A 15333-nucleotide genomic window follows, 5' to 3' on the forward strand; every position below is an offset into this window, starting at 1 on the left:
TAGAGATATCTACAAAGAGAACCGTATGGCCTAAAGGCCATAAGAAACTTAGTCAAGGAAATCATCCAATGCAAGAAGATCATGGAAATAGAAAATGAGACTTTTGCTCTAAAGCTTAAAGGCATAAATGTTTCTCCAAGTATACTTCTAGGCACCACCATCATGGACAAAGAACTAATGTAGCTAGATAAAGATTAGGAATCTCTAGACAATAAGGAGCATAAAAATAAATTCATTGTAGATGTGTTGTCAGTTAGTAAATTTGCTTTTTGCGATTAGTAAGTTTTTCTAAGAGTGTGAAAAAAAAGAGTTATCAAAATGTAGATACTTTGGAATCTAAAATTAGGTGTTCTTTAAACTTGCAGTCGTTCAACAAGATATTGCGGTTGACAAAGTTATACTCGAGATTGTTGGTATAGAGGATGATAATGCCATTAACCCTACTGAGAAATATTCTATCAATCTCCATGTCAACCAAACAATTTCTGACGAAGATGACAAGAATCTACAAGTCTTTGAAGGTCAACTGCTACAACGACTAGAGATAAATTTAAAGAGTAATCCAATGGAAGAAGACAGTGAAAGTTCCAGAACATGTGCAAGGGAAGAAGAAGAATCCAATGAAAATATTCTAGTAGCCCAAGAGTTGGGAATTGGATTGCATGACACCACAATGGAAGTAGAAGGCAATGGAAGTTCCAGAACATGTGCAACGCCATAAGGAGAATCCAACACAAATATTTTAGCACCCCATGATTTGGAAATCGAAGTGCATGGTGAGTCAGACCTTCCATCCACCAACAAACCAATGTTGACTATAATAGTGAGCTTGTGTGGATTGTTCCTGAGGAGATGCTGGCAAAAGTCCAAGAAAATGAAGAGCTTAAAGTTTGGACATGAGCATATTGTTCTTCGTCCAGGATGCATTGAGTTTTTAAAGGCTCTATTTAGCAATTTCAATGTAGGGATATGGTCAGCTTCTAATGACATGCAGTTGTGGACATCATCAAGATTTTAGAAAAGGAAGCTAAAGAAAAATTTCCATTCTTTATGATCTGGGGGCAAAGCCAATGTCAACCATGCATAGAATCAAGGATCACTCGCTTAGATAATCCAGGAGTTGAAGCACTTTTCAAACTGTTGGCTATTGCATCATCAAAATTTGGGCTTGATGCAAGAAGATTGCTTCTTGTAGATGATGAACCATTAAAGGGATGTGTGAATCCTACATTGAATTGTATTTTTCTACCATCATTTAATGTTGATGATGAGGAGGATAATATCCTCCTTGGGGAGTTGCTACATATATCAAAGCTCTCAATCATGTTAATGACATTCGCACAGTTACAGGGTTTCATTTATATGGACAAGCACCCATTGCTCAAGGTCATGAGCTTTATAACCGTATACACAAGGTTGTTGCAGAGTGGGAGGAGAGAAATCTAATTGTTCTAGGAAAAACCTACTCCACGGGAAGGCTACAAGAAGTTTCTCTTCCTCTTCACGATGAGAAAGTTACAACATCTAGCACTAGTGGAATGTCCACTCGAAGTCAAGACAAGAAACTTTCAGCACGTGATCGAGAAAAAGTAAGGGTCTTAAAGAATATCAAATCATTATCAGCCTTGAAAGGTACAAAAGCAATCATGCTTGCCCAAAAATTGGGATACAAGGAGCCTGTGATCAAAGTACATGAATCCAGGAATTATATAAAGCATCTAAAAATTCAGTATGATCTCAAATAGCCCTATATCAAAAAATGATGGAGCAATGTTTTGTAACATTTTGTCATTTACAAAGATCTTTATGTACTCAGAGACTTTGTTAGAGTGCTTAGGGTTTCAAGATATATGAAGATGTAAATTATTAATAGTTTTTTAAATTGTCTTTCAATACTATAAGTAAATTCTGAGTTTCATGTGCCAAATGCTCTTTTTTTAAAAAGCTTTTATAGTTGTTTGCTTTGAAATTTGAGTTCATTGTGCCATCAAGGACAATCTACATGCTCATAAGGTCAAATCTTGCTCTATAACCTTGGGGGAATTTCACTTTATGGTCTCAACACCCTATGAATCTAAGGCCATAGGGTCATAGTTTGGCATGTGTTCTTGCATAGGACTTACTGAGTGTAACCACAAATTAGCACCCTATGTCCCTAAGGTCTTCAACACACTTAAGATCTCTATATTAACTTTTTTTTAAAATCATTTCAAGGCTTCTAAGACAAAAAAGTTTTGCTATTGGATTATCACAAAATAGAGGAGCTCCCTTTCATATTACATCAAATATCACATTCAAACCAAGAGAAATGGTTTCATTATCTACCAACATCTTTCAAATAGGACAAAAGAACGCTTATCTTGGATTTCGAGGGTGTGCTTCTTGCAACATTTGAGCTTCAATCAAGGCCAACTTGGACCAAGTACATGTGCATTGTAGAAGATAGCATTGAGGTGTATGCGGTGCGTCCAGATGCAAAGTATTTCTTAAGATTTTGCTTTAAGTTATTTGAGGTTTGGATTTGGAGTTGCCATCGTTTACAAAAAGCTCAACACATAATCAAGACCTGTTTTCCTACACAAAGTCACAAATTCAAGATGATTATGGATAACCGGTGCTGCCAAAATTCAAATTTCATGGTCGGTTACAAAAGAGCCTATCACAAAAATCTTTCGACCATATGGAAGCTTTTTGATTATTTAGATGGGGGCAACACTATAATATTTGATGATAGTCCATATCGAGTGATGTGGAATATGCAAGGAGCTTATATGATTTTTCCAAAGTTTTGGAAACAACCTACTCAATTGCTTCAAAGTTTTTTAAAAGATAAAATTGTTCCATGGTTATGTGGATAGTTGTATGCTAAAGACAAGAGAGACTATACCATAAGAAATTTTGTAATGTTCCATCCTGATCCTGAGACTCACTATGTAATGCAATGTTATATGTCTCAAAAGACTCAAAATCTCAAGAGAAAGAGGCCATTTTAAGTGTACTAGTTAATTATTCTAAATAGCATCTACCAAGTATTTGGCAATGTGTACTTTTCAAAATTTAAACTTGATGGAATGTTGTCGGATATCTTGAAACACCTTTAAACTGTTTTTTTAATGAAGTGCATCCTATTGTTAGGAGACTTCTCTCATTCAAGTTCTTTGGTTTCATTGTTTGATGCTTCTATGGTATTGTTAACTTTTTCTTCCTATTAATTGTCTTTGTTAAGTGATCCAAACAATCAAAATTTCTTGACATTTGGTAGTGTTACAAAACGGTGTTTTTTGAACACCCTCAATCTTGGAGATATCATACTCTTTCTAGTTAGTCTTTTATTGTACATGCGATGAAGACCATCATTTTTATGAAACTGTCAAGTTGGTGGTAATCTTTATGTTTATACTTTATACTCTTTTAACATAATCAATGTATACAATTCGTATTATTCACATCAAATGGTGTTTTTAAACACCTCCTTTTTTTGAGACACCATCTCTAAAACCTTTGAGTGAAGTTTTAAAGCATGTACTTGATGTAAGAAATCTTCATCTTAACATTGATTCTTTGGCACAAACTTATATTAGGAGTTTTTATATTGTAGTTTTATGTTAAGAAATAATTTCAAAGTTAGAATTATGATAGTTTATCTAAGTAAGTTTCTCATCTAACTTTGTGTAGTTAAATAAAATACCAAATGGAATTATAGGTGCAATAGATGACATCTTATGATCTTAGGGCCATAGGATACTCTATAGTATTGTTTATATTTTTTAATTGTTTGTGAACATAGATCATAGAGGGTTTTTCCCACTACCATAGAGGATATCCTATGGCTTTGGGGCAACATGGTCTCAATACTGAGCGTAGAGGATTTCTTACTAGCATAGAGGGTACCTTGTGGCCCTAGGTCCATAGGGTGCAAACACAGAGTATAGAGGATTTCTTACTAGCATAGAGGTCACCCTATGGTCTAAGGACATATGGTGACATCATATAGAATAAAGGGTTTCTAACTAGCATACGAGGCACACCTTGTGCGCCCTGGGACATAGTGTGCCAACATAGAGCATAGAAGGGTGTCTTATTGGCATAAACAACATCTTGTGGCCCTAAGACAACCTACAGCCTTAGGGACATAGGGTGGCACATAAATAAAGACCCATATGGCTTTGAAGGACTGGGCCTCTTTATACGTTGGGACCAGCTAACAATCCTAACCCTATGGCCTTGAGGTCATAAATAGACATATTAAACTCATAGACATGTCTTCAAAGAGCACCATATGGCCTTAAGGCCATAGGTGCAATAGATGGCATCTCATGGTCTTATAGCCATAGGATACTATATAGTATTGTTTTGACTTTTTAAGTGTGAAATATTAGTTTGAATGCTGTTTAAGTTATCGTGTATTTAAAACTTGATAGCATGCTACAAAACCATGACCAAGTACTTTGTTATACATGGATTAAGGTCACCAAATTATGACAAGAGTGTTTAATAGTCTTTGCCTTTACATATTATCTTTTTTAATTGCTGTAATCAATCTATATGCTGCTTTAAAATCATATCAAGTGGTTTTTTTGACACCTCATTTTTTGAGAAGCTACTTCTAGAAGCATTTGTTGAATTTTGAAAAGCACTGATGTCATACAAATCCTCTTTCCAAAAACTATATTGGAGGTTTATTCTTAAATTTTATAGTAGAGAAATTAAAATAGACTCATACAATCATGATAATTTATCTAAATTAAAGGCAACTAGAGCTTAGAAATCATTAAATAACACAATCCTAGAATACACATTTAGAATTTGGGAAACGGGATTTTTCCAAATGATCTAAAATGGTGTTCCTTATTGACAACATATTATGAGTTATCCAGATGGTGAGAAAACACCATTCAAGATATAGCCTTAGAGGTTGGGTGTGGACTTGGCACCTAGGATGGACAAGTGGTGGACCTATTATAATTTCCCCATGACATCTTAGACAAATGGTATCCTAAGGCCATGCACATTGTGGACTACTAGATTAAATTGTCTACTATTTATTAAGTGTATAGCTTGGACGAGTGGTGGACCTTCAAACCAAAAACTCAATGTTCTCCATGTTTTAATAGAGCCCACTTTGGGAGATGGTAAAGCTTTCTTTTGTCTTAGTCTCAATGGATTTAAGCTTGGCCAAGTGATGAAGCTTGCTTCTCTCCATGTTTCAAAGAAGCATAGATGGAGTACATGGTGGAGTTTATCTTCTATGCTAGCTCCAATAGAGCTAGCTTGGACAAGTGGTGGAGCTTTGCTTCTATTCATGTTCCAAGAGTTCTAGCTTGACAAGTGGTGAACCTTAAAAAAAAACCCCTCATTGACAACATATCATAGGCTATCCAAATGGTGAAAAAAAGAACTTTTCAAGGTAAAGCATTAGAAAACGGGTGTGTGTTGCCCCATGTGGCCGGGTTAGGCCAAGTTCCCGCCCACTATACTTATTCATTATGTACATAATAGAGTAAGGGGGCTCACATGTAGAGAGTAAGTTTTAGCCCCTGCAAACACAAGGTCTCTTCTCTTCTCCATTGCTGCACACACTCACACACACTCTTGCTCTGATTCCTCATTTAGAGATGTTATGTGTTGGCATTGTGGTCATACAGGGCATGTATGTAGCTGTTGTCTTTTATGGATGACACAGTGTAGGAGACAGCACAAGAGGGATGCTATCACTTTGGAATGATGTGGGAGCAGATGCAGCGTATGTGGCTACACATGACGGAGATGTCACCTTTGCTTCCATGTTTACTCTTGACTTTCTTATGTTGATTTTTGACAACACATTACCTTCGCATTGGATACTAGATGTGAGTGCTAGATTTCATGTCACATCGAGTCGTGAGTGGTTTAGCACATATGCTAGTGGTATGCTTGGACGTGTGTGTCTAGCTGATGGTTCACATAGTTGGTGCGAGAGATGTCTGACTATTGTTGCCACCTGGTGCATCGTACGTGTTGCAAGATGTACACCATGTGCCAGGTTTGACGTAGAGCTTGACCTTTGTGAGTCAGTTACGAGACAGCGAATGCTAGGTAGTGTTGGACGAGCACAGTTTTAGATTGCATCATGGATAGCTAGTCATAGCTAGAGGTGCTAGTGTTGGCATGATTCATACGATGCAAGTACGTCATGTGCAAGATGGCACAGTCTTTGTGAGTACGCAGCCATGCAGAGAGATGATACATGTCTTCTTTAAAGATAGGTTGCATTATAGCTAGATGCACACATATTCAGTGAGCCAGTGGGCGTTGGCTGAGGTCATACTTGTGATGGCCTTGTACAGGTTTTCTACGGTCTTATTTTCTCTCTCACTGCCACATTGGCCTTTACATGGGAGGTTGTTGGGGTAAATCCCCATGTGGCCAGCTAGGCCAAGTGCCCGCTCACTATACTTATTCATTCTATACATAATAGAATAAGGGGGCTCACATGTAGAAAGTGATATTTAGCCCCTGTAAACACGAGGTCTCCTCTCTTCTCCATTGTTGTATACACTCACACACCCTCTTGCTTGTGAACTTCAATGTGGACATTGCACGTAGGATGCACAAGTAGTGAGCCTATTACTATTTCTCCAAGTTCATCTTAGACAAGTGGTATACCTTGTATTTCTAAGGATAGGTACATTGTGGAGTACTAGACTAAATTGCCTACTATCTATGAAGTGTATCTCGGACAAGTAATGGAACTTCAAACAAAAAACTCAATGTACAATATAGCATGGGTTCCACATCGTCTAATGGAGGCGCGTTTGAAGATATGGTAAAGCTTGCGTTTGCCCTAGTTTCAATAGAACCTAGCTTGGCCAATTAGTGGAGCTTGAATCTTGTCATGCTTTAAAGAAGCATATATGGGACTAGTGGTGGATTTTTTCTTCTATCCATGCTTGAATGGAGCTAGCTTGGACAAGTGGTCAACCTTCAAGAAATATTTCTTATGGGGACAACGCATTCCAGGGTGAACTATGTTACTCAAAGGTTGGAAAATTGGTGGAACTTTACACTATACCACCTATTATCTATGTCTTGGACAAGTGGGAGATGTTTGCTTTTCTCCGTGTTTTGATAAGCCTAGCTTGGACAAGTGATAAATCTTTGCTTCTCTCCATGTTTTGATGAGCCTAGATTGGACAAGTGGTGGACCTTGAAACAAAAACCTATGTATAGGTTGAAAATGTGTATGATTGTAAGGCCAAACCTTTTGTTTTACGGGATAAGGTAGGTAAGAGGAGTGGCCAAACTTTAGTGATTTCCACATGCTTATGTTAGACTACTAGTGGACCTCCTATCTCTCTATGTTGTCTATAGATGAACTTGGACAAGTGGTGAACCTTGCTTCTCCCTTCTGATAGTTAATTAGTTTGAACACTCACTGCACTTGATTCCATTTATCTTGAACAAGTTTTGGACTTTATGTTATAGTAACAATTGATCTTTGTTTTTTTATGAAGATATGGCTCCAAAAAGAAATGCTACAAGGGTTGCTGTCTCAATTGATTATACTTGCAATGATCCAAGGAGTTGGTATTTGGACATACATGGTCTAGAGGGTGCAGAGTTCCATAAGGTGCATTTATTTATTGCAAAAAAGGAGAATGGAGATATGTTTGAAGATGTTGGACACCTTTGTAGTTGATGGTCATCCAGAGGTGGAATGCATTGATATTATTGCTCCAGTGAATCGAGAGTTTCAACTATCTCCAAGAGCATATGCATTTGGACGCATGTCTAGAAGCAAAGAAGAGACAATGTTTTCTCGAGGATGGAAGACTGAAGAATTAGTTGAACGTGTCACAGTTAATGAGCTTCAACCCTCCATTATTGACACACTAAAAGGGAAGAAGGTCAAAGCTTCATGACCACCTACAAACAAGAAATCCAAAGTGCAAAAAGTAGCTGCTAGAAAAATTGGTTCCTCAACACAAGGCTCAACATGAATTGTACATCCAAAAGTTTTAGAAGCTGAGGCCATAAAAGGACAAGAAAAAGATACAGGTGGAATGAATAAGTATATAAATTATTTTCCTTTTCAATATAGAGAATTTGATATCCCTGTTCAAAATTGTTGGCTTGCTTGTGCAGGAGCAAGCTCGATTTCTAAACAAGCACACACGGTGACATATTCCGATCCAATATACAACTGCTAGTTAGAAATGACTGAAAAATTAGAAGAGGAGGATAAGAAACCCCCAACAACTGTGTTTAGACTCCTTTGTGGTCTTGAGCAATCAGCGGTACAAGCTATTCAAGAAGAAATAAAAAGTGAGAAGATATTATCGTCAAAGACTGCAAAAGATGGTGATGTAATTGACATGTACGATCAAATCAAGCAACTAAAGCAAGACAAATTGATTCAAGATTCACTTCTTGAGGGCTTCAATGAGTTGAATGAGTCATCACCAAAGATTGGGAAGAAGTAGTCATCATATATAACAACAATGATGAAGTTCTTAAAACAATTCTAACACTATGTGAGAAAGTGGCTAAAATCTAGTTTGAAGCGTGGAACAAAGAAAATGGCTATTCCTGATGAATCAATGAGATATATGATGTGGGAAATTCATCTTCAAAAGGAGAAAGCAGAGTCTTCAGATTTTCCATGGTCCATGTATGTGGTGAGCCTATAGATGGAAGGAAATCTCTACTTGAAGCACCACTTTGACAACAAAATGCCTATCGGCTTATGTGTTTTAGATTTTCTAATACATCATGGAGGCAATGGAGTGAGGATGCATTTAACAATGCTTTAGATGGGATGTTGGCTATTGCTAGAGGATCAATAGTTCCTACATTTGTCTTTCTTGCATCTGTAGATTTCTCTAGACTCACAAAATTGCAATGTGAATTTTAAAGTATGGGAGATAATGTGAGCTACTATTGTTGTGATGTCTTGCATCAATTTCCATTAGCACCTTGTAAAGGAGCAAGTCAGTTCCTTGTAGTTATTGTGATGTATTTGAAGACCTTAGAAGTAGATAAGAGGAACATCCCATGCCAATTGACTGCTCTTTGCTTCAAGTAGCAAATGAAAACATGTGTGCAATATTTGTAAGCCAAAAAAAGAGTTTTGGTCAACCACTACATTCATACATATTGTTTTGAAGACCGCAAGCTTGTTGATCTCTTTGGTGATGGCTCTTTGGTTGCACAAGAAGGACTACAACAAAAAAGGGAAGTCATGTGCTTAGTTGAAAGTGTGTAGGAGCAAAGAACCTTAGCAATCAAGCTTCTAGATTTTTCTAAGTCCGATGCCAATATATAAGAGTGGGTAGCCTTCAACCCAAAAAACATCTTTGCAATCAGGTGACAATGTGTCTATCAGAGAGGAAATTCCTCCAGAAGAATAAGTAGAAGAAGGAGAGTAACCTCTTTTGTCAATGGAGGACTTTTTGGAAATGGAGACATATGTTTTAAACTTCTTGTATATGTGAATGTTTCTTGTTATTGATTTAATACTTTCCTCTCTTAAAGCTGGTGGGCCTTGCATTGATGTTAAATTTTGCTCTATATAGGCTACTTGTGTCTATCTTTTTTTATCTTAAGAATTGAAGGTTTGAATGTATATGATAAACTACTTGTTCAATGGTGAATCCTTAGGTTTAAGAAAACCCTAACCTAGACTCAATGACTTAAGAGCTTGACTTTAATGAGTTATAGACCTCCTACTAATACCCTCTTAATTTCTACATTAGAGCCTATCATGGATGGATAAGTGATGATAGTGGTCTTAATGACCAAAGACTTAATAAGTTTGTATAGGGCTTGGAGTATTGTATTTTATGTACTTCTAGTACTCATTAGAGGCATATGTTGACAAAAGGTGAACGTGACATGGATGGAAATCTAAAGAGGTTGTGGTAGACCTTCAAACCAAGCCCATACTTCTTGGACAAGTGGTGGACCTTTCATGTAGTCTAGTTCAAACAATTGTGTTAGACCTTGAAACAACAGTCATTTGTTTATGTTACTTGGACAAGTGGTGGACCTTTCTCCTATAAATGTTTCTAATTATTCTCTTTTGGAAGATATAAATGTAGAACAAGAGTAAGATCAATAATACACTCTTGGTTTTTTAAAAGAAAGAAATGTGTTGGGTCATATAAATGGTCCTCATTGTATGAGCATGCATCCAAAAGTAAGCTTTGATGAGAAATGGCAAAGGTGGTGGAGCTTTTCTTGTATCCATTTCTTGAATGGAGCTAGCTTGGACAAGTGATGGACCTCAAGCATTACAAGGTGGACCATGCTACTAAAGGCTGGACAACTAGTGGAGATTTATACTAAAACATCTACCATCTATGTATCTAAGCTTAGACAAGTTTTAGAGCTTTGATTCTCTCCATGTTTTGATCAGTCTAGCTAGGACAAGCTGTAAAGATTTACTTCTCACCATGTTCTGATAAGCTTAGATTGGACAAGTTGTGGACCTTGAAATAAAACCCTCTCTATAGGTTGAGAAAGAAAAACCATTCAAGATTTAGCTTTACAAGATAGACAAGTGGTGGACCATGCGCTTAGATCCTAATAATGAATAAGTCATGCACATTTTATCATTTCTCCATGTCTATCTTAGACAAGTGGTATACCTTGTATTTGTAAGGCTAATCATGTTGACATTGTGGACTACTAGAGTAAACCATCTACTATCTATGAAGTGTAGCTTGGACAAGTGATGGACCTTCACGCAAAAAACTCAATGTACAACATATTTTGATTTTCTATGTTTTTTATTGGAGGCCAATTTGGACATATGGTAAAGCTTACTTTTGTCCCAATCTCAATTGATTTGAGCTTGGCCAAGTGGTGGAGTTTGCTTCTTTACATGTTTCAAAGAAGCACAACTAGAATAGGTGATGGAGCTTTTGTTCTATGCTATGTCCAATAGAGCTAGCTTGGACAAGTGGTGGAGCTTTGCTTCTATCCATGTTCCAATAGATCTAGCTTGAACAAGTGGTGGACCTTCAAACAAAACCCCTTGTTGACAACATGTCATGGGTTATCCAAATGGTGAGAAAACACCATTCAAGATACAGCCTTAGAGGTTGGGTTTGGACCTGGAAACTAGGATGGACAAGTGGTGGACCTATTATCATCTCCCCATGCCCATCTTAGACAATGGTATACATTGTTTTCCTAAGGCTACACAGATTGTGAACTACTAGACTAAATTGTCTACTATTTATTAAGTCTATAGGTTGGACAAGTTTTGGACCTTCAGACCAAAAACTCAATGTTCTCCATGTTTTAATATAGCCCACTATGGGCATATGGTAAAGCTTTCTTTTGTCTTAGTCTCAATGGATTGAAGCTTGGCCAAGTATTAAAACTTGCATCTCTCCATGTTTGAAATAAGCATAGATGGAGTACATGGTGGAGTTTATCTTCTATGCTGGCTCCAAAAGAGCTAGCTTGGACAAGTGGTGGAGCTTTGCTTCTATTCATGTTCCAATAGAGCTACCTTGGACAAATGGTGATCTTTCAAACAAAACCCCTCATTGACAACATATCATAGGCTATCCAAATGGTGAAAAAAAACCATTCAAGATAAAGCCTTAGAAAACGGGTGTGGACGTTGCACCTAGGATGGACAAGTGGTGAACCTATTCCTATTTCTCCAAGTTCATCTTAGACAAGTGCTATACCTTGTATTTCTAAGGATAGGCACATTGTGGACTACTAGACTAAACCGTCTACTAGATCTGCGAGGTGTAGCTTGGACAAGTGGTGGACCTTTAGACAAAAAAATCAATGTAAAGCATGGCATGGGTTCAATATGTTCTAATGGAGCCAAGTCTAGATGTATTGTAAAGCTTTCATTTGTCTGAGACTCAATGTAAAGCATGGCATGGGTTCAATATGTTCTAATGGAGCCAAGTCTGGACGTATGGTAAAGCATGCATTTGTCCTAGACTCAATGTAAAGCATAGCATGGGTTCAATATGTTCTAATGGAGCCAAGTCCAGACGTATGGTAAAGCTTGCATTTGTCCTAGACTCAATGGATCCTAGCTTGGCCAAGTGGTGGAGCTTGTATCTCTCCATGCTCCAAAGAAGCATAGCTAAGATAGGTGGTGGAGCTTTTCTTTGATCCATTGCGTCAATAGAGCTAGCTTGGACAAGTGGTGGACCTCAAGCATTACAAGGTGGACCATGCTACTAAATATTGGAGAACTGGTGGAGCTTTATACTAAACCATCTACTATCTATGTATCTAAGCTTAAACAAGTGGTAGAGCTTTGCTTTTCTCCATGTTTTGATCAGTCTAGCTTGGACTAGTTGTAGAGCTTTGCTTCTCTCCATGTTATGATAAGCTTAGATTGGAAACATTGTGGACCTTGAAATAAAACCCTCTATATAGGTTAATAAAGAAAAACCATTCAAGATTTAGCTTTACGAGATAGACAAGTGGTGGACCATGCACTTAGATCCGAAGAATGAATAAGTCATGCACCTTTTATCATTTTCCCATGCCATCTTAGACAAGCGGTATACCTTGTATTTATAAGGCTAAGCATGTTGACATTATGGACTACTAGAGTAAACCATCTACTATCTATGAAGTGTAGCTTGGACAAGTGGTGGTCCTTCAGGCAAAAAACTCAATCTACAACATATCTTAGATTCTCCATGTTTTATTGCAGCCCAATTTGGACATATGGTCAAGCTTACTTTTGTCCCAATCTCAATTGATTTGAGCTTGGCCAAGTGGTGGAGCTTGCTTGTTTCCATGTTCAAAGAAGCACAGATAGAATAGGTGATGGATCTTTTCTTCTATGCTAGGTCCAATAGAGCTAGCTTGGATAAGAGGCAGAGCTTTGCTTCTATTCATGTTCCAATAGAGCTAGCTTGGAAAATTAGTGAACCTTCAAACAAAACCCCTTCTTGACAACATATCATGGGTTATCCAAATGGTGAGAAAACACCATTCAAGAAATAGCCTTAGAGGTTCAATGTGGACCTGGTACCTAGGATGGACAAGTGGTAGACCTGTTATCATTTCCCCATGCCCATTTTAGACAAGTGGTATACATTGTTTTCCTAAGGCTATGCACATTTTGGACTACTAGACTAAATTGTCTACTCTTTATTAAGTGTATATCTTGGACGAGTCATGGACCTTCATACCAAAAACCCAATGTTGTCCATGTTTTAATAGAGCCCACTTTGGGCAGATGGTAAAGATTTCTTTTGTCTCAGTCTCAACCCTAATTCCAACAAATGACACCGATATAGGGTCACAAAGTCTTGCAAAAATCCACACCTTCTTCCTCAATTCCTCGCCCACATGCATCCATGGAAACCTCAAAACTTCCATAGACTCTCCCAAGTGCAAAATTGAGGAGAAGAAAATCTCATTCACTCTTCTATCCACTCAAATACAAGACATAAACAATACGGGAGTACATAGGACCACCTATAGAAACCCTACGTTTTGCTCCCCATGGAGAGGTGAAAGTGCTGATATTCTATCCCACAAACACTTCCTTATCTTGGACACTCACGCCAACATGATTGACATCACCAAAGTCACACTTTTCACATTGTTGACCCATTTTGACCTTTTTAGGGCTCGTTTTGGCTACTTTCTACTTTGACGTGCATTTTTTGCGGGGATAAATACCAAACGGACTCTGAGTTCCAAAAAATTTTAAGGATTGATCATTGACTCAAAATGCATGGAAACATATCAAATTTTTAATTTTGACCATTTCTAAGGCGGTTTGCACATCACTGTATATCACGCACAGCAAATAGATAATTATCGTACATGTGGAACTTTTGAGTGCGAGATGAGAATACCCACATTTCCCACTTGCATTATTTAAACTATATAGATATCAAGAACATAAGCTAGAGCAAAAAGAAGCCACTTGGCATCAATCTACTACTTCAACACCCTTTCCAGCATGTACATGTACTTGACAGTCGGCATGCAACATGACTATTTTCCATATATACATTGTTTACCACCTATGCAGCAAGGCTCGATAACAACCAAACTTTAAAGCAAATACTTCTAACCTATCCGCAACCAGAAGACAGAACCAAAAGACTAGGGCTGTACAAAAGACTTGTAGAAATTGCTCAATCCCTGATGCAGCTTGAAGGTCCAAAATTCTTGAGCCTATAAAACATGGGGTTGGAAACGAGAACATAGGAGCACGAAAAGAAACAAACACGGGTGAAAAATATGTGTTTCAAGGATTCTGTGATGAATGTGCAAGAAATCATGTGCTCGTGAATTGTGCACAAAATCTAGAGAACAAAATCAAACTCAAGATAGCAAACAAGGAATAAACTATGACCACAAAGGCGGCGATAACACAATAGATGAAGAAAGATCGTTAGAGATGTTGCCAATTCTGGAAGAAGACAAACCATGGACACAATCATTATGGAAAACAATGAGAAATAGAAAATACATAAGTGCTACATTGCTATCAACACCAATCCCTGAAATCAATTTGGACCATGAACTCTATCGGGGCAATATCCAGTCATTGTATGGAGATGCAGGAACACAAGTTTCTGTAGAGAGCAGACCTGCAACCATAATAATTTCATTGTCCTTTGTAGGCGAATGTGAACAAAATTTCAAGTAAGAGTTGTGCTCACATCAGAATTCCATTCCATAGGTGACAAACACAGAGAGCTTGCATGATTTATTGTCTTCTTCTTTAAGGTGCACAATCACCCTCACAGAGGTGCTAAAAATCAAACCACACATGTGGATACAAATGACCACAAACATGGAGAAGATGGGGGTAGAATTCCACCCAACATACAAACTTGGGGAAGAAACCAAGAAAATGAACCATCCTCAGAAACGAAAAGTAGACCCTGTGCTAGTAAATAAGGTAGGTCTTTATTGTGAAGGTGAAGACAAAAGAACCACCTTACCTATGGAATATAAGGGAGTGACCAACATTGTGATACTTGACACTGGGGCTAGAATAGCCATCTCTACAAAAAGAAATTGGGAGAAATGGGGAAGGCTTGCTCGCAAAAGAACTCACATGAAATTGCAATTAGCTAACAGACATGTGGAGAGACCCTTGGAAATGTTAGAACAAGTGATTGTATCCTCATGTGGGATAGAACATGAGCATATCTTTGTGGTGGTAGAATTTGGAAAAGGTAACAACTTTGAAGTTATTTTGGGGCGACCTTTTCTGTGTAAACTCAAAATGATTCAAGATTGGGGCTATGACCACTTTTCCTTGCGGCACACAAGGGGGTCATAACCTGGGGGGGGGGGGGGTCACTTAATAATGATGTGACTATCACGTGA

The sequence above is a fragment of the Adiantum capillus-veneris genome, chromosome 9, assembly GCF_014529385.1.
Source record: "Adiantum capillus-veneris isolate H3 chromosome 9, ASM1452938v2, whole genome shotgun sequence".
In the NCBI taxonomy this organism is placed as follows: domain Eukaryota; kingdom Viridiplantae; phylum Streptophyta; class Polypodiopsida; order Polypodiales; family Pteridaceae; genus Adiantum; species Adiantum capillus-veneris.